Source organism: Hylobates moloch, unplaced genomic scaffold (genome assembly GCF_009828535.3).
Source record: "Hylobates moloch isolate HMO894 unplaced genomic scaffold, HMol_V3 SCAFFOLD_8, whole genome shotgun sequence".
NCBI classification, from domain to species: domain Eukaryota; kingdom Metazoa; phylum Chordata; class Mammalia; order Primates; family Hylobatidae; genus Hylobates; species Hylobates moloch.
This window is the reverse complement of record NW_026652283.1, coordinates 24,524,068-24,543,310: the sequence shown is the minus strand read 5'-3', so window position 1 is coordinate 24,543,310 and position 19,243 is coordinate 24,524,068. Positions and strand designations below refer to the sequence as shown.

Here is a 19,243-nt window from a genome sequence, read left to right as displayed (position 1 = left end):
CAACCTAAAGGTTCTCCTTACATAGTGAACTATAACCTAATGATTAAACAGATTGTAACCTACTCTTGTACCAGTCACCAAGTTTCAGCCAGTCAGAGGTGGCCAACTGTTCAAACCATGCTCAAATAAGGGAAATGTCATGGTGTAACCAATCCAGCTGTTTCTGTACCTTCTATTTTCATAGGTCACTTTCCTTTTTCTGTGCATAAATTCTCTCCAACCACTCAGCAGCACTGGAGTCACTCCAAAGCTATCCTGGTTCAGGGGTCTGTCTGATTCACAAGTCATTCTTTGTTCAATTGAGCTCTGCTAAATGTAATTTGTCTAAAGTTTTTCTTTTAACAGATGGTGTCAGAAATGGACCCCAAAGTAGAGCTCCCAGTGACCCCCCAGGAGCACTGAGTGACCACAAGAGGTGCCTGCTGGGCCCGTCCTCTCGCAGTGTCCACTGCTCTCTTGCAGCAACTGGAGATTGTGGCTACATTCTCTCTCAGATTCTGAATCTCCATACATTGCCGTTTTCAGCTGTTCAAGCTTGCTTGAGCAAATTTTTGATCTTAGCTGAGTTTGGAAGTCGATAGACATTGGACTGGGTCCAGGATTTGATTGGATCTGATAATTAACTGGCTTGGATCCAGTTAGATGCCTCGGGTATCTGACTGGGTCAGATAGAAACCGCCAGTAAATATTTTAATGAAAGCAATACTGCAGGGGTATGAACTCTGGCTGTAAGAAACTCACAAGGAATTTTATGTTCTATACCCTTTGTTTCTTTTTCTTGTGTGCTTCGGTGGGGAAAAATCATTAGTCAAGTTAATCAAGGGGATCTGAGAGCCAAATACAAGATTCAACGTAAAAATGGAATCCTTGGGCTGGGTGTGGTGGCTCAGGCCTGTAATCCCAGGACTTTGGGAGGCTGAGGCAGGCGGATCACCTGACCTCAGGAGTTCGAGACCAGTCTGGCCAACATGGTGAAACCCTGTCTCTACTAAAAATACAAAAATTAGCCAGGCCTGGTGGTGGGCACCTGTAATCCCAGCTACTTTGGAAGCTGAGGCAGGATAATCACTTGAACCCAGGAGGCAGAGGTTGCAGTGATCTGAGATTGCGCCACTGCACTCCAGCCTGGGTGAAAGAGCGAGACTCCGTCTCATAAATAAATACATACATAAATAAAGGAATCCTTAATTTCTGAGGAACTGAGTGCTCTACCTTCTGGCTATACCTACCTATAACTGTGTGAGGTATAGGCCCTGGAAGCAGCAAACACTTACAGAAATGGTGAAATCTTACTAAAGGTAATCTAAAGTTATGATGGAACATCCCAAATGAACAACACTGCACTTTAGGAAGTACATATAAAAATGAAGTCTCCCAATTTAGTATTATCCAGGGATGGCTGTTGAAGTTTAGAAGCTTCTAAAAAGATTCCAATATTTTTACAGATTCTTTTAAAAGATTCTTTGTAAAAGGCAAACAAGCTTAAGTGACTAATCAGAAAAATTAAGTCTTCTAACCTTTTGTCATTGTTACTGTCTTGCCCTGAAAGGGAAAAGAAAGCTGGATAAAGTATTTATAGAAGATAGAGGACCTGTGGTGGCTCATGTCTGTAATCCAAGGTGGAAGGATCGCTTGAGGCCAGAAGTTCAAGACCAGTCCAAGCAACATAGCAAGGCCCCATCTCTACAAAAAATGAAAATAAAATTAGCTGAGCATGATGGCTCATGCCTGTAGTTCTAGCTTCTAGAGAGGCTGAGGCAGGAGGATTGCTTGAGTCTAGGAGTTCAAGATTACAATGAACTATGGTCACACCACTGCACTCCAGCCTGGGTGATAGAGTGAGACTGTCTCAATAAAAAGATAAAAAGGTAAGCCCTTAGGTAAAGTAAGCTTGCTGCTTTGTTAGAGCTATCCATGCTGAGTCCAGGCAAAGAAAATGCTTTCTTTGGCCTGGCGCGGTGGTTCATGCCTGTAATCCCAACACTTTTGGAGGCCAGGGCGGGCAGATCACAAGGTCAGGAGTTTGAGACGAGCCTGACCAACATGGTGAAACTGTCTCTACTAAAAATACAAAAATTAGCCAGATGTGGTGGTGCGCACCTGTAATCCCAGCTATTCAGGAGGCTGAGGCAAGAGAATCACTTGAACCCAGGAGGCAGAGGTTGCAGTGAGCCGAGATTGCACCACTGCACTCCGACTCTGGCCTGGGCAATAGAGCAAGACTCCATCTCAAAAGAAAAGAATAAAGAAAAATCCTTTCTTTGCACAGTTCAGTAATGAGCTCTGCCCCGAACTCAGTAATTTTAGCAAAGAAACAGTAGCTAACTTAAAAAGACGGCCTATTGAACTAAGTTGGTCTCTAAAATATACCTTTCTGGCATTTAGCTGGCTACTTTGAAACCCTTTTGTAAATGAAATTTACATCTATAAAGGAAATCATCTGTAAGGGCATCTACACTGAGAAGAGGGAGGACTGGGTCACTAAAAACTCTTACGACTGATTTAACATAAAACCATTGTTTAAGGTGCTTTTCCCTGCGATCTTGTCTAAACTGGGCCTTTACTGACACTTTTCTTCCTTGGTTTAGGGAACCGATGGTACAGTATTTAGGCCCGAAGTCTCAGCTCTGTGCTTTTGAGATATGAATTTTTCACCGTGTTCCACCGAAGAGCATCCCTTTAGAAGTACAAATTTAGGATTGCCTAACAATTGCTTAGGGCAATGAATTAGGTAGTTGGAATATTGATAGTCTAAATGGGGAAAAGAGACTATTTGAAAGCCAGCAAATGGGAATTGTTTATGAAAGTTATAAGATCTGCTTCTGTCTTTATGTCTGTATGTCTGTGTGTTATATGTGATAATATTTGGTAACTAAAGATAGCATTTAATGGTTAGCAAAATATAATGGGATTGAAACCACCTTTGCAAAATTATGACAGTAAGAAAAATCTGACATAGTTGACTCCATCTTGCTTCTGACTCCTAAACTGCCCTTAGTCATTTCATAGGCCTTGCTAACTTTCTGAGGAATTTAGTTTATACTTCAACTTGAAACCAAGGATAATAGTCCCTCCCTACAACTAATCCCCTCCTTGCTCAGGGACCAAAAACCATCTTTGTAAGACTAAGGAAAGGCCACAGGAATAGGATTATGGGAGGGCCTGAACTCTGCTAACATGTAGGCATAGTTTCTATAATCCCATACTGCTCAGGGGTCTTGTGTCCAGAGGTCATAAGATCTGTGGCTTCCCTGATTACTCCTATAGATAACATTCTATTGTAGAAACTAAGATGGTTTTTTTGACATGTTTTACAGACTGACCCCACCCAGATCCATAACTCATGACTCACCTGGTCCTATGGCCCCACCCAGAAGTATTATAGACTCAGGGGATGAGGACTGTTTTCCAAACCCGTATGATTTCATCTCCAACCAATGCAGTTCTCCTGTATGGGCTGACCTCACGTCAGTTAAACTTTTTCTCTACTACAATGCCACGGTTTCAATGAATTGAGTTTGGGCAGCGGGCAGAAAGAACCCATCAGGCAGTTACAGAAATAGCTTCAGAATTGTCAGTTAAATATAATTCAGGCATTTTTGCTTTAGTCTACTGGTCAGACAGGTCTATGCTATCTCTGATAGATGTTTTAAGGTCACAGAACTGCTGATTCTGCTTTTTTTTTTTTTTTTTAAGAGACAAAGATTTCCTGTGTCACCCAGGCTGAAGTGCAGTAGTGTGATCACATCTTACTGCAATCTTGAGCCCCATGGGCTCAAGCAACCCTCCCACCTCAGTTTCCCATGTAGCTGGAACCACAGGCATGTGCCACCACACTCAGCTCTCTCTCTGTCTCTGTCTCTCTCTCTCTCTCTCTCTCTATATATATATATATATATATATATTTTTTTTTTTTTTTTAAAGACAGGGTCTCACTATGTTGCCCAGGCTGGTCTTGAGCTTGTAACCTCGAGATCTTCAGAGTGCTGGGATTACAGGCATGAGCCACCATTCCTGGCCTTGATTCTGTAATATTTTTAACACTTATTTGATTTGCTCCCCCAAGGCTTGCACACATTTTACTGTGAGCTTGTCTTTGTTTTTTGTTTGTTTTGTTTTGTTTTGTTTTTGAAACAGAGTCTCACTCTTATTGCCCAGGCTTGAGTGCAGTGGAGCAATCTTGGCTCACTGTAACCTCCGCCTCCTGGGTTCAAGCAATTCTCCTGCCTCAGCCTCCTAAGCAGCTGGGATTACAAGCACGTGCCACCACGCCCGGCTACTTTTTGTACTTTTAGTAGAGATGGGGTTTTGCCATGTTGGCCAGGCTGGTCTCAAACTCCTGACCTCAGGTGATCCGCCCACCTTGGCCAGTGCTGAGATTACAGGCATGAGCCACCATGCCCAGCCTGTGAGCTTGTCTTTGGTTTTGAGCTTCTGGAGTCTGGACAGGTGGCCATGGTGAGGCTTAGAGTCATGTCCTCACTGCCTAGACCAGTAACTTCAAAGCAGAGTCACGCCTAAGAGTCACCCCTTCTTGGCCATCCTGGGAGTGATCAGATCCTCCAGGCATCCTCTTTAAAACTCTGTACTCTGTCCCGAGTTGTATACCTAGAGCGTAATTTCAGGACTCAGAATGGCCCAGCCCTCTTAGCTGTCCTAGGTACCATGTGAGTACTCAGAACCCAGGACTGCTAGGGAAGACATTAGGGAATATACCTGTGTTAGTTTCTAAATTATTTTAAGTAATTTAAAATCTTAAAATTATGTTATATTACAATAAGTAATAGATGATTATGAGATAACCGAGTGATTTCTAAATAAGTTAAAAATCTGAAAGATTATTAAACATAAGTTTAACTTTATATATGTTGGCATTTTTGTATGGCATAGAAAAGCTAGTTATATTCAGATTTGTTAATAAACAAAAAATTGGGGAAACATCTTTCTAAAAGTTTATGAAATTATTTTCATCTATAAATACTTACAGGCCAGGTATGGTGGCTCACGCCTGTAATCCCAGGATTTTGAGAAGCCAAGGCAGGTGAATTGCTTGAGCCCAGGATTTCAAGACCAGCTTGGGCAACATGGTAAAATCCTATCTCTACAAAACATACAGAAAATTAGCTGGGAGTGGTGCACATGCCTGTCCCAGCTACTCAGGAGGCTGAGGTTGGGGGATTGCTGGAGCCCAGGAGGTCAAGGCTGCAGTGAGCTGTGACTGCGCCACTGCATTCTAGTCCAGGCAACAGAATGAGACCCTGTCTCAAAAAACAAACCCAAAAACCTTAGGTGAAACAGTTCAAAATTTCTTACTTCCTAAGTTTTCACAAGAAATTAGGGTTAACAATTCTGCATATGGAGTTTATAAAGAAAAGCAAGATACATTTTTGGTAAGGAAAGTGGTAAAGGCATAAAAAGGTGTGTGGCCAGGCCGCGGTGGTTCACGCTTGTAATCCCAGCACTTTGGGAGGCTGAGGCAGGTGAATCACTTGAAGTAAGGAGTTCAAGACAAGCCTGGCCAACGTGGTGAAACCCCATCTCTACTAAAAATACAAAAATTAACCGGGTGTGGTGGCGCAGGTCAGTAATCCCATCTACTCAGGAAACTGAGGCAGAAGAATCTCTCGAACCTGGGAGGCAGAGGTTGCAGTGAGCCGAGATCGCGCTACTGCACTCCAGCCTGGGGAACAGAGCGAGATTCCGTCTCAAAAAAAAAGTGTGTTGAAAAAACTTTATGAAGTTACTTAAAGGTTGTTTCAAATGAAAGGAATAAAAAAGGCATAGATAAAACTAAATATAGACAGTTGGGAAAATAGAAGAAAAAATTTTGTCAGATTATAAAAGGTTTATGGAAATCTTGTGTGGTCAAAAGCTGACTGAGAGTAAATGGATTTGTTTATAAGGTTTTATTAAAATTGACTGTAGTGTTTGTAATACGTTAATACAAAAGTAAAACTGGTTTTCTTTTGCGTAAGATTTTCATGTAGAATTAATAAGAGTTAGTAAAAGATTTTTGTTCACCTTTTACATAAACTGTAAAAAGAGAGAGACAGAGAAGAGAGGAGAGACCAATTCTGTCGAAATTCTGCCTCTTGCTGTCTTTAGTGGGTCTTTTGGTTATTTAAATTGAGTCTCCTCTCTATCAAAGGATAAAGGTTTTTGCTTTTTAAAACCTTTTAATTATCACTTTGGCTAAATGAATGACTATTATTTTAAAGTGACCTCTGTTCCTATTTTCGTTAAGTGTTTTAAACCTTTGATGTATTTGACAGGCTTTTCAAAATTAAATTTCAAGTTCAAAATTAAGTCTTTTTGACCTCAAACCAACTTTGGGGTGTTACAGAGGGCCCTTGCGGCATCCAAAAGAGAGATAATAAACAAGATTATTTGATATATTAAATTATATGGGAAACATTGTCAAATAAGAAATGATGTTTAACTTTCTTCGAGTTATATTTTTATGGATATGTTATTTTGTATTCCAAAGTTGTATGAGATTCCTAAAAATCTGGTATGTCTTGCTGTATGTTAGTCATAATTACAATTATGTTAAATTATTATAGGCTGGCCAGAGGCGGTGGCTCATGCCTGTAAACCCAGCACTTTGGGAGGGAAAGGCAAGAGGATTGCTTAAGCCCAGGAATTTGAGATCAGCCTGGACAACATGGTGAGACCCCCATCTCTACAAAAATTTTTTTTAAAAGTTACCCAGGCATGGTGTTGCACATCTGTGTTCCCAGCTACTGGGGAGGCTGAGACAAGAGGATCACTTGAGTCCAGGAAGTTGAGAGGTTGAGGCTGCAGTGAGCTGTGATTGTGCCACTGCACTTTAGCCTGGACAACAGAGGGAGACCCTGTCAAAAACAAACAAACAAACAAAAAAAAACCAACAACAAAAAAGCAAAACATCATAGGCCACAGAAATAAACAAACTTTCTTGTCAATTATGTCTTTAACCATGACCATTTTGAGTCATTTCCACAGTGAATTGTCTAATTTTGATGCATTTCTATAAACTCTTTATAAGCAAGTAAAATCCTAGAGAATTGTGCCTTCAAGGAGATTCATGGAAAGGATGGAAAGAACTCTTGAGTACATGTTTCTGATAGCTTTAGGATCATATCATTTGGACTGGGTAAGAATTCCCAGAACTCATGAAGAGACTATTTATAAAACTATTAATCCAAGCAGGAAAAGAATTAATTGAATACCAAGGAAATACTCTGCCAGAGATTTTCATGCTAAATCAGTCAGCACTGAAATCATTAAGATGTGTAGTTTGAATGAACTCCATGATCCTAGTCAAATTTCCTGTGATGACCCATTTAATAAACAGTGCTATGCACCTGAATTGGAGAAACAATTGATACTTAAATCCAATGTTAATCATAGATTCATGGAAAGCCTAAATGGCTGCTTGGGTCTTCCTGAGCCCTTAAAGCTTCCATTATTAAAGGCTCTGCACTTTATAAGTTATCACTGAAGAGAGAAAATGATCCAGATTTAAAATATACATATCGGTGTGGTGAATGTTCTAAATTGCGAAAATGGTTTATGACCAACATTTGGTTTGTCATGCTCACAATCCTGGAAATACATTCAAAACTTCAGGTACATTTCTGCTACCTGATGGGCTATTTGAATATATAGAGAGGGATTTCATTCAATTGCCATTTTCATTGCATGTTTTTTGGTTGTATGGAAGCTTTCCTATGCAAGGAGGCTGATGCTGTTACTACAGTAGCTAAAAGGTTTGTAGGAAATGTGTTTTCCCCCTTGGGGCATTCCTGGAGAAATCTCTAGCAATAACAGTACTTGTTTGACTGGACAAGTTGTAGAACAGTTTAATAAGGTTTTTTGTAGGTATCATAGCATTAGGTAAAGCTAACTGAATTGACTGGATTGTCATAGTCAAACATATTGCAGATCCGCTTCCAATAGAAGACAATGAAATAGTCACTGGAAAGCCTGTGCTCCTAATTTTAGAACCTCATGTATCTTCTGCTCCTAAACTCTGATATGACTAAATGCTGTGAGGCCTCAATGCATTATGTTAATATGTATTTTCACCAGGTCAAGGAAGCTTTTCCTGATCCACTAACTAAGGACAATCAAACCCTTCATGATCTAGAATCTGGAGACTGTGTCTTCTGGGAATAGTATCAGAGAAAGACTGCCCTTACTGCCCACATGTAGCAAAACTTTGAGACTTTGAATTATGGGTCCATAATCTCACAACTCAGAGGGGCACCTCTAGACTCTTGGAACTGTATACCTATTGGAGACTTTAAGGTAAAGCTGACCAGAGACGTTTTTCTCCAGAAGCAGACAGCACCATAGTCATGGACAGCTTTCCCAAGATCACAGATCAAGACTTCTCTGCTGTCATGAGACTCATACCTCTTAATTTTTTCTTGCTTATGCTTCTGTGAACAATAGAATTGGAAAAGGGGTGCTCCCGCGTGCACCCATAGGGTATACTTTTATTTGTGGAGGATTTTGCTGCCGACCTTATACATGGGCAAACTTATGCCTTCATGGATGGAAGATAAAGGGCTAATATGGGTTAGAAATTTTAATGGTACTTTCGTTTCTCCATAATCATTCAGAAACAGAACACTGGTCCACTCTTGTTAACCTACATCATAGGTTGAAGAGAACATTGCCATGAGGCCTTCATCCTTTCAGATGGGCATCATTTGTTGGGTCTTTTTCCATGATATGAAGAAAATGAAGCAATGATTAGAAATTGGTCCCTTGGCCAGGCACAGTGGCCCACACCTGTAATCCCATCACTTTGGCAGGCCGAGGTGGGTGGATCACCTGAGGTCAGGAGTTTGAGACCAGCCTGACCAATGTGGTGAAACCCCATCTCTACTAAAAATACAAAAATTAGCTGGGTGTGGTGGTGCACACCTGTAATCCCAGCTACTCCGGAGGCTGAGACAGGAGAATTGCTTGAACCTGGGAGGCAGAGGTTGCAGTGAGCCGAGATCACCCCCCTGCATTCCAGGTTGGGCAACAGAGCAAGACTCTGTCTCAAAGAAAAAAAAAAGAAAGAAAGAAAGAAATGGATCCCTCATAATAGGCTCTATAGCAGATTCTACTGCAAAGGCTATGGTTGCACAACAGACTTCTTTGAATTTGCTTGCTAAACTTGTACTAGTTAATAGAATTGCCTCCAAAAGTGCTGGGATTACAGGTGTGAGCCACTGTGCCCAGCCTCTCCTGTTTAATTGTATTCATTCTAATGTTTACTTCTTTAATTTGTAAAATGGGGTCACTTAGAGTTTTTTAGCCTATCTTACCATTTAGCCACTATTACTGATAATTTGGATGGAAAAGAAAAATAAATTATATCACCTCTCCTCTTCAGTGTATATATGTATTAACTTAGTAAATATAGTATTCTTTCTCGTTCCTAATGAAAATTTTGTTTACATACTGAAACACTGCAAACTTCTATAAATATTGTGATTTATTTGACCAATACAAAGGATCTTTTTAGAAACAGCAAACAGTTCTCAGATTATAGGAATTACTCATTTAATGATAGTTTCTTCTTAAAAAAAAAAAAAAAAAAAAGATGTTTAGTTACCGAATCGTAAACAACCCCTTAAAAGACACTCAGATAATCTCATGGGTCAGGAAGATGAGGATCAGTATATTTGATTAATAAAATTTAGTGTAGAAAGCATAAACCATAAATGGAAAATATAACAGATTGTACCAAAGAGAATACATTGAAATACATTAAGAAATCGGATTTAAACTATGATTGGATCCTTCTTTAGGTGGAAGTTATTTGAGAGAATAATTCCATGAAAATTAAAAAGTCATGATTCTTTCATTGTAGTCTAGAAAAATGGATTTAGTCAGCTGAGATTAAGTATGGGGGACTCTACAAGAACCTATACTAGGATAAGAGTATTGGAGGAAAAACACTGGGTGAGGTACCGGATGTTATGGCATTCCATCTTTGTAAATACATGCAATAAAATCTGGTCTATCTAGCTTTCTTTCAACCTAAATGCCACTCACCGATCTCACTACATTTCTGCAGTACTGTAATTGAGGTTTAAAATGATGACCCTGACATGACTTGTGAATCATAGCAGGAGATTAAATTATGTTCTGCTTTTTCCTTCGTGTATTTAATTATATTTATATTAGTTGCAAACTGGAAATCTAATCTATTTTAAAACCCTGCTAGATTAACCAGAGCCTCTTTATCAGGGACCCAACCATCCTTAATAGCAGAGTTTATAGTTCATGGGGGGGAAAAAAAACACCCAAGAACTGATTTTAAAATGTGACATTTGTACTTTCATAGCAAGAATAATTATTACAGGATAATTTGGAATCATCCAGCCACATTTTAAATAACTATAACAAATGTGTTAATAATAAATGCTATATAGCTACTTCTTTTTAATAAGTATACTTCATATTCTGTAGTGAGAAAAAATTTACCTTTGAATAAATAAATCTTCATCTTGGATCTGATAGAATGTGGTTAGTGTCAACAAGAGAACAGATATTGGGCATATTTTCAGTTGAGTTGGTTTGTATGTAAAAGTTTGGTTTGAGGGTCCCATCAAGCTGCTTCTCATCTCACCTTTGGTTTACCCGGAGATGTATCTGGTGACTGTGGTGACGAAAAAGGTCTCCTAATAAACGTGAATAAGCATGTGTTGTAGGTCAGATTCCCTGTAAGAGGAGCCTGAGACAGAGATTCTTGTGCAAATGCCTCACTGAGAATGGTCTGTCAGGAGAGGGGAATGTGGGAGGTAGCATGGAGCAAGAGGATAAAGCTAAAAAAAAAAAGGCGTGGCCCCAGCTGGAGACTGGCTTTGGTCTGATCCTGTGGGGAACCTGCTATAGTTTGAATGCTTGTCCTCCCAAACCTCAAGTTGAAATTTGATCCCCAGTGTTGGAAGTAAGGCCTAATGGGCAGTGTTTGGGTCATGGGATAGATCTCTCATGGACAGATGAATGCCCTCCCTGGGTAGTGGGAAGGAGTGAGTTCCTCCTCTGTTAGTACCTGAGAGAGCTGATTGTTAAAAAGAGCCTGATGCTCTCCACCCCTTTACCGCCTCTCCACTGCTGGCTTCCTTTCTCACATGTGATCTCTGTATACATGGGCTCCTCTTCACCTTTGGCCATGAGCAGAAGCAGCCTGAGGTCCTAACCAGCAGCAAATGCTGGTGCCATTGCTTCTTGTACAGTTTGCAGAACCATGAGCCAAATAAACCTCTTTGTAAATTATCCAGCCTCGGGCATTCCTTTATAGCAACACAGAACATTCTTTATAAATTCTTTATAAATTACCCATTCTTTATAAATTACTCAGCTTCGAGCGTTCCTTTATAGCAACACAAAACAGACTAAGAACCCTAGAGCAAGAGTGGCATCATAGAGTTGGTCCCCTTGCGGCAAGGAGCCTGGCCTTTTGTACCCCCATTGTCGGTCACTCACTGGCAGTGGGTCAGTGATAACCCCCAGAGAAGGAACTTCTGTTCCCTGAAGGGCAAGGGTAACCTGCCAAGAGCAACTAATCCCACAGCTAGGGATGTGCACCACCCCAAGAAGGGGATCTGGGCAGGGCATCACTTATTCACTACACATGGAAACACTCTCGTATATAGGTTAACAGCTGCAGACCAACCCCTAATAATCGTATAACAAGCAAAGCATACTATGGAAAGTACTGCAGCAGCCAGACAACATCCATGACCTTGTTTGTAAAGGAATATGTATTCAAAGAATAACTAGAAAAAAAAAAAAAAAGAACAACTACAGATGCAAGGAACACATCTCCTAACTGGGCTTAGGAACCCTGTCTCCCCTCACCCACCCTTTGTGCCACGGAGTGGCAGCTGGTGGTGGCTTCTGGGACTGAGACAAGGTGCCCAATAGGGGAAGAACTGAGGATGTTAGGAAAATTTAGAATAGGTCTAGACAGTCTGGGATGGGACAAGAGGAGCCTTGGGTTAAGGCTTATGTCTGAGGCCTACTTGCCTATCTCCTTCTTTCTTGCCTCCCACTAGCCCTAGAAATATGCTTGCCTGCTTATCTTTCCTCTGCCAATACCTTTTGCTGCCCACTAGGACTGCTATCTTCCCTAGCTTCCTCTGCAGTCGCCTCTGTCTCTCTTCAGACGGTTTTTCCACCACCCTTCATATAACAACATTCAACTTCAATTTCCCTGACATTTTCTAGTAGTTTGACAGTTAAATAACATAGGGAGGGGGAACAGGGTAGACATCCTTCCCATGCTATTCCCCTTCTTAAATCAATTTTAAAAATTTATTTTATTTTTAAATTTTTATTTATTTTGAGACTGAGTTATGAGACTGGCTAATTTTTGTATTTTTGGTAAAGAAGGGGTTTTGCCATGTTGCTCAGGCTGGTCTTGAATTCCTGGCATCAAGCAATCCACCTGCCTCGGCCTCCCAAAGTGCTGGGATTACAGGCATGAGCTATCACTCCTGGCCCTCCTTCCTAAATTTAGCTTGATGAGCTATACCCAGCAAGGATACTTCCGATGGTTTTTTTTTTTTGGGAAAAACGAAGACCATGTACTTGATTGACCTGAATTTCACAGAAGTGCCTAGAGGTTGTCCTGGGAGGTGCTGGGTGAAGGCTTCGGGTGCAGAGAGGGAGTGGAGGAGGTGGACAGGAAGCTCCAGAGGTGGGACAGGAGCTTGGTATACCTACAACAACCTCAGTACCCATTTCTCTTCCCTCCCCAGGCCCTTCACCAGCCCCAGACCTTCTGCTGAAGACACCATTTCAGACATTGACAACAGAACGGGTGGGTGTGGGGCAAGAGTGGCAAGATATCGGCTACTGTGGGCTCTGAAGGAACAGAGGAAAATCATATTTTTTTCTTTTTTTCTTTTTTTTTTGCTCTGGGAAAGGAAAAGAAATTCCCTTTACTCCAAAGCTGGGGTAGAATTAAATGACTCCAAGAACTACTGATATAGAAATGAGAAATGCTACCACTTTGGCTGGAATCAGAGCATCTGATACTGTAATCGGCTAAGCAAGGGACCTGGGGTGGCCCCCAGCAGCACAGTCTGCATGGGCACCGTGTGGCATGGTGGAAGGCAGGGGGTGAGCTAGTTAAGACATTGACGGTGTCATCATCTCACCCCTACCACCTTCCAAGAGAAACTTTTCCCTTCCTGTTGCTCTTCAGTCTCTGTGGAGAGCCCAGCCTTCCTGACCTGTATGGGAAGTGAGACAACTGATTTATAAAAAGAACTCTTAAGACCCTTTTCTGGAGAGATCGGAAAGATACCAAGACAGATCTTAGTTCAAACCCTGGCTCTGCTTCTTTCTACCCAAGTGATCATGAGCAAGTTGTTTAAGTTCTCTGGTCTTAATTTTCTGCCCCCCTTTTTTTTCACTGATAAAGAAAAGAGGTTTAATTGGCTTATCACAGTTCTGCAGTCTATACAGGAAATGTGGCGCCAGCATCTGCTTAGCATCTCCTGAGAGGCTCAGGAAGCTTCCAGTTCTGGTGGAAGGAAAGGGGAGCCAGCCGTCACATGGTAGAAGTATAAGAAAGAGAGGGAGAGGGGGCCAGGCGCAGTGGCTCATGCCTGTAATCCCAGCACTTTGGGAGGCCTAGGTGGGCGAATCATGAGGACAGGAGATCGAGACCATCCTGGCTAACACGGTGAAACCCTGTCTCTACTAAAAATACAAAAAATTAGCCGGGCGTGGTGGCGGGCACCTGTAGCCCCATCTACACGGGAGGTGGAGGCAGGAGAATCGCTTGAACCCGGGAGGCGGAGGTTGCGGTGAGCCGAGATCACGCCACTGCACTCCAGCCTGGGCGACAGAGCGAGAATCCGTCTCAAAAAAAAAAAAAAAAAAAAAGGGAGAGGGAGCAGGAGAGAGGAGGACTAGAGAAAGACAAGGAGAGAAGGAGAGAGAATGGCCTTAACTTTCTTATCTGCAAAAACAGAAGGGGGCAACAGGAAGGGGAAGATGATATTAGTGGCACACACAGAGTTATTGTGAGGATCAATTAGAATATGTGTAAAGTACAGTGCCCAGTATATAAGTATTGTTATAAAATCATCATCATAATAATTGTTATTATCTGTGAGCTCTTTGGTAAACATATACTTTCATCAAAGCAAATAGTTTTCTGTTTTAGTATATTCTGTGCCAGGCACTATTCTAAGTGCTCACATATTAACTTTTTTAATCCTCATAATAACTCTTATAAATTAGGTACTATTATATATCTATGTTGTAGATTCAGAAGCCAAAGCACAGAGAGATTAAGTTATTTGCCCACAATTTCATCCTTAGATAGTGGCAGGGCTAAGATTCAAGCCCAGGAAGTCTGGCTTCAAAGTCTGCATCTGCCATTGCAATAGATAGTTAAAGAGTGTGGCAAGAATCAAAGATAACTGATAGAATTGGCACCAGCTCAAGGTGAAAAGATCAGAGTGGAATTGCAAATCGAGAGTCTGGATTAGGCAGGTTCCTTTCGCCTGGTGCCCAGAGTGTGCTGAGGGTGAGGAGTGAGTGAGGATTGGATGGGTCCCGCAACATCAAAGCCTCACCATGGACTGTTCACTTCGAAAAGTAAGTGAATCTACTTTATTTTAGAGTGACTGGTGAGTTTCCAAGTCTCTTTCCGAGCAAATTGGGAAAATAACCCATGGATGACTATGACTAAGATAACTATGTGCGTTTTACTCTTTTCTTTCTTTTACCAGGTAAGAGGCCACCCTAGAAAACAATCCCGTGAGTGATATTTCATGAATTATCTTCGTGAACCGGAGCCAGTCGCTTTGCCTTCCTGAACCTTCTCTGAGATGGAAGGATGACCTGAAAATATGGCTCCTGGGTAAACCTCAGCCCTGGCTGGCAGATCTGGCTGGCTAATGGGACCCCCCTTTTCCTCTCCATGGCTCCTGTGCCTTGCCCTCAAGACTGTGTGTGTATTCCAAGAGGACCACATTCCCAGGTGGGGGTGTATTGTTTTTATAATGAAGGCTTACAGAATTTTCTCGAAAGTTGCATCTAGTTTTAGCGTTCTGAATCTGTGAATCACAAATTAGAATTGGTGCCTTTGGAAGAGGAGATGGGACATGAAACCTGCTCCAGCTTCTGATAATGCCCTAAACAGCAGCTCAAAATACAGCTAAAAGAACCCAGAAAACAAAATAGGTAAGTCTTGAAGAGAGATCAACATTAGGAATATAATATTCACTGAATATAATTCTGTGGTCTATTTTATACTTTATTCTATGCATTCACTCCTAGTATTTATGTATCAATTTCTGAACATTGGTTTCCAAAAAAGTCATTATCCAGTGAACTCTATTAGTCACTAAAGCTTTATAACAAATAAATTAACAAAACGTTGATACCCTAAGAAAAAATAGCCTCTTGTCACTTGTTGCCCCTTGGCTCTCAGAACTGGAAAGTCCACATACTTATAGTGGTTATGATAGTTTATCAAACTGAAAAAAAAGCCTGAACAACAATCCAGTGATTCCAGACACAAGTGGATAATCTATTCAGCCCCATGTAGTTTCAGAGACTAAATGAAGAAAAGGAAATTTTTTTCTTCTCCTCAGGGCAGAGATGTTTTTCAGTTCTTCTTTTTTTTTTTTTTTTTTTTAGTCTTAGCACTTGATATTCCCTTGGGAAGTGTTGGTTACAACAAAACACTATTTATTAGAATCCAAGTATCTGAAATTAATCAAAGATAGGTTAGCATGCCAGTCTCCCCTTTCCTCTTTTGTAATAAAAGAGCAATAGTCATTTTACCATTGCGAAATGTCATTTACATTTAGTCATTTACTAAAAATTAGTAAAAAATTTCTTAATATAAGCATAAAGTTACAAAGGCAAAGAGAAGATGTACTGGAAGGTAAATAGGCGTGGCAGAGGTTTGAAAGGCTGTTAGGCACTGGATTATAATCCTTCTAGGGTATGGACAACAGCTGGGTGTTATTTTCTCTTTCATAGCCAGTTCAGTACTCACTGTGCATGAGAGGTGCTTGAGTGAGTCTTTGTTAGATAAATGAAAAGCAAATTAATCCACTTTTCAGAGCTCTCTTCAGAGACCTGAGCCTGAACAAGACAATTCTCTAAAAGACAGAATATTTGGGAATGAAAAATAGGACATTAGAAGATGCTGTTTGTTACTTTTTAAATCCCCTTTTCATCCTGGCTACGCTAACTCTACCCTCAAGGGCAGGAGAACAGGGGACCAGAGATGGCTCCAGGCAAGTTGTGAGTTGTGTGGCATCAGCATCTGTCTATAGTGGTGATGCTGGTGCTGACATATGGTGGTTTATTTAATCTATTTGAGCCCCAGTATCTGCATGTGTAAAAGGGAATGATGATAATGAGTATTTTCCAAAAAATACGGTTGAAGGATTAACTGTATTTGAGACAGAGTAGGCCTCAGTTCATGTCAGCTATTAGCCTTAGTCTGTCTATAGGAACCAGAAGTTTCAGGTTGGGAGAAGCCTGGCCTTTTAATGAGATGCTTTCTTGTGGTGGGACAAGGAGTTGGTGTGAGACCAGAAACTCAGCCTCTCAGCAGCAGAAAAAGAGGAGACTCGATGTTCTGCTGGTGATTCTGAGATGAGTGTTAACATCAGATGTGGCTGTTAGTCCCCAGATGGACAAATATAAATGTTTCCTTCATGCACTTATTTGTTTTTGTTTTTGGTTTTGGTTCCTTCTGCTGATAAATATTCTTACTCAGAGGTTATTACTGCAAATAATAATAAAAAATACTGGTAAACCAGGCCTCTGATGTGTTATTGTTAAAAAAAAATCAATGTTTTATTCACATTCTGAGTACAGACTTGGCTTTATTGTTCTGAAAGAATTCTGCATGGCAAGGCAGGGGCTGAGCAAAAGATTAATGTTCAAAGGATTTATTAGTGTTGACTGTGAGTGTCTGTGTTTGTCTGTAAAGTTGGCTTGGTAGTCAGAATGTATGGGAAAACCTTCTAAGAGTCATATGGCAGCTTTTCAAAAACTCTGTAGAGCTGGGTACACAATTTCCCTGGACTCACTCCCATCTAAGCAGCCTCTAGCAGAGGGACCAGAGCAGCTGTGAGATACCTGTTCAGGACAGATTCGCATAGGCCTGAAGCAGGATACTGCATCCCAAGCAACCACAGACTGCCAAGAAAGTTCCCTGTCATGGCACAACTTAAGCTGAAAAATTAGCATCACAGCCTGTTGAACTGGAAGGGGTCTTAGAGCTGCTATCATCCAATCATCCAATCCCTTCATTTTCTAGCTGAGGAATCAAATCTACACATCTCTAGTGACCTGCCCAAGATAATGCAGCTAATTAGATAATTCATCAGAGTGAAGATTTGAGACAGAATACAGAAATTTTTTTTTAAAGCCTTCTGTACTGACATTTGTTTCCATTAAACTTGATACCACTTCTATCCTTTGTTTGTCAACTTTTATCACTGAGAAATAATTAATGTTGCAATAAGCTGGAATCAAAGAAATTGGTGAGAGAAATTGTGCTGACATGTTTGGGGTTGTCTTTGTATTCTCTGAAACCACAGAAAACATTTGATTAAATAGTTTTCAGCCAATGTGACACTTTATGTTTATTTTCAAAGGGGACTGTCATTTTCAGAAGTTAAAGAAATCTTTGTTTCGTGTTTGGGCTTTACAGTCTGGGCTCTTGATACTCATGGTGATGGGTTATTGTTGCTTGTGCCACCGTTAAACCAAGTACTGCTTTGAAAACAATTCAAGGCCATTTTAGAGGAACCCAAATGTCAGGTCTGTCTGATTATAGTACATGCAGTTGTCAAGCTAGAAAAACCAGCATCCGTTGGTGAGCTTTGCTGTCCATGAGCTGTGAGCAGTCAGTCAGGTTCCTAGGGAACAGCCCCCCACTGTATTTAAGACACAGGGCTCACTCCCAGATCCAGCTGCTCCAAATTGCCATTTTACTCAAGATCAAGCATATCAGAAGTCATGTTGTAAGTAGTAGGGGAGCTATTAAATTGAGCTGAAATAGAACAGCTAGAAAGAAGAAAATAAATGTGTACTTAAAAGATGCAAGGAGGCTGGGCCTATTCACCAGGGTCCTCCTGTGCAGAGGTAGTAGATTTTTGTTTGCCCTGGACTAGTTTAAGAATCCTCTGCCATAAAGATTCTTTTAGTTTGCATTTTAAGATGCTATCCTTGTCATAATTTTAAACCATGAACTAAAGAAAAATGAAATAGAGGTCAGCCTCTCCCTGAATTCCTCTCAGTGCGTGAACGTTCTTTCTCTACACATGGTCACTTGCACACTGCCTCCCCAGCCCGAGACCCGCACTGCAGGCACTAATTGAATTCCTGATGGCTGGGCCAGGGAAACTCAGTTCCAAATTGCCCTCCTCCTTTCCCCTAAGAGATCACGCATGTGTCAGTCTTTGTCCCTTGCCCTAACCCTCAACCTTGTCCTTCCTCTGCCATGGCTTTCTTTACATGCATATGTAGACAGAGACTTGTACTTGGAAGTCTTTTCCTCCTTTCTGCTGCCTCCCAGCTCTTTCCTGTTTCCTTATAGAATCCTCTCCTACTACACTTCCATTCATTATTTTCTCCCTCCCATTTTGTTCCCCAGATCTACCTATAACACAAAGCTGATAAGCATACGAATTTTGCTTGTGATAAACCTTGAAGGAAGAAATAGCAAAGTCATGCATTTTTGTGTGTGTTCAAATAAAGAACCACTGCCACAATGCTTTTGAGAACTTACTTTATATTGAAGCCTTCATTTCCTACTCCCTGTTCCCCACCATACACTTCTCTAGTTGCACTTAATTTCCTTATTAAAAATGTACTGGCAGGGCACAGTGGCTCATGCTTGTAATCCCAGCACTTTGGGAGGCCGAGGTGGGCAGATCACGAGGTCAAGAGATTGAGACCATCCTGGCCAACGTGGTGAAACCCCGTCTCTACTAAAAATACAAAAATTAGCTGGGCGTAGTGGCGCACACCTGTAGTCCCAGCTGCTTGGGAGGCTGAGGCAGGAGAATTGCTTGAACCTAGAAGGCAGAGGTTGCAGTGAGCTGAGATCACACCACTGCACTCCAGCCTGGTGACAGAGCAAGACTCTGTCTCAAAAAAAAAAAAAAAAAAAAAAAAAAATGTGTTTTATGGCCAGGCATGGTGGCTCACACCTGTAATCCCAGCACTTTGGGAGGCCTAGGCAGGAGGATTGCTT

At 41.2% G+C, this 19,243-nt stretch overlaps 2 long non-coding RNA genes across 2 annotated transcripts; both read left to right on the top strand.

Annotated features, from left to right (window-relative positions):
• The first annotated feature begins 645 nt into the window (after positions 1-645).
• Positions 646-9,425, top strand: LOC131384035 (uncharacterized). The gene is made up of 3 exons (XR_009214519.1): positions 646-1,868; positions 6,564-6,667; positions 8,074-9,425. It is a non-coding gene; the product is annotated as an uncharacterized LOC131384035 (long non-coding RNA).
• A 3,328-nt stretch (positions 9,426-12,753) lies between these two features.
• On the top strand, positions 12,754-17,593 carry LOC131384034 (uncharacterized). Its single transcript, XR_009214518.1, has 3 exons — positions 12,754-12,817; positions 14,745-15,198; positions 17,300-17,593. It is a non-coding gene; the product is annotated as an uncharacterized LOC131384034 (long non-coding RNA).
• The last annotated feature ends 1,650 nt before the right edge of the window (positions 17,594-19,243 follow it).